The 1,338-nt window shown below is 46.0% G+C and overlaps 1 non-coding gene across 1 annotated transcript; it reads left to right on the forward strand.

The window, feature by feature from the left end:
* Positions 1 to 610: 610 nt before the first annotated feature.
* On the forward strand, positions 611 to 685 carry Trnap-ugg (transfer RNA proline (anticodon UGG)). Its single transcript has one exon. It is a non-coding gene; the product is annotated as a tRNA-Pro (tRNA).
* Positions 686 to 1,338: the final 653 nt, after the last annotated feature.

The following is a 1,338-nucleotide window of genomic DNA, read 5'->3' on the forward strand; positions in this document are numbered from 1 at the left end:
CATTTGCACTTATATCCATTATACGCTGTCTTACAAAAACTCAAACTCCCTTACATGTGTGTATAAATACGGTTGCACACACACACACACACACACACATACACTTCTGTGTAAACACACATATAGAGAGAGAATGAGATTTTCACTCTGCAGCGGAGTGTGCAATGATATGAAACTTCCTGGCAGATTAAAACTGTGTGCCAGACCGAGACTCGAACTCGGGACCTTTGCCTTTCGCGGGCAAGTGCTCTACCACTGAGCTACCCAAGCACGCCTCGTCCTCACAGCTTTACTTCTGCCAGTACCTTGTCTCCTACCTGGTGCTCTGGTAGAGCACTTGCCCGCGAAAGGCAAAGGTCCCGAGTTCGAGTCTCGGTCTGGCACACAGTTTTAATCTGCCAGGAAGTTTCATATCAGCGCACACTCCGCTGCAGAGTGAAAATCTCATTCTGGAAACATCCCCCATGCTGTGGCTAAGCCATGTCTCCGCAATATCCTTTCTTTCAGAAGTGCTAGTTCTGCAAGGTTCGCAGGAGAGCTTCTGCAAAGTTTGGAAGGTGGGAGACGAGGTACTGGCAGAAGTAAAGTTGTGAGGACGGGACGTGAGACGTGCTTGGGTAGCTCAGTTGGTAGAGCACTTGCCCTTGGGAGGCAAAGGTCCCGAGTTCGAGTCTCGGTCTGGAAAATACAAAACTCAAAGAATATCCAGTACACCGGCAGCAATAACACCGCCCTGGCCCGCACTGACTGCTGTGCCATACAGCAGCGCTACTCAGTCCCTGCTGGAGTACTGATTGTTCTTCGTGTTTTACTGTCCTTCTTAATAAATATCGATAAAACGAATATCACATAAAACTAATTTAGGACGGCTTTATCGAATGGACATTTAAAAATCGTCTTTAAGAATATTTTTGTTGGTAACGGGAAACAAACCGATGCTTTCCGCGGGTACTGTGCGGCGCATGAAATGACGTGATCAGTAATATTTGTTTGAAATGACACCAGCTACACGCTCCAAAAACGAAATTGCAAACATCTGCTGAAACACCAAAGAAAATGCTCCTGACGACACTTAAGAGAGACACCTTGTATATCCTATTTCTAAGGGAAAAGTCGCCTCTTCCGGAACATACTTAAAAAAAAAATTCCTGGCAGATTAAAACTGTGTACCGGACCGAGACTTGAACTAGGGACCTTTGCCTTTCGCGGGCAAGTGCTCTACTAACTTTTTTTCTTTTTTGGCATTGGTCGCTGTATTTGTTCAGGGCGGACGTCCCTTGACGCTTGTTAAAGTCCGTTGTTGATCCATTAACTCAGTCTTTTATTACAGAGGGCAGC

This window comes from Schistocerca cancellata, chromosome 3 (assembly GCF_023864275.1).
Source record: "Schistocerca cancellata isolate TAMUIC-IGC-003103 chromosome 3, iqSchCanc2.1, whole genome shotgun sequence".
Classification (NCBI taxonomy): domain Eukaryota; kingdom Metazoa; phylum Arthropoda; class Insecta; order Orthoptera; family Acrididae; genus Schistocerca; species Schistocerca cancellata.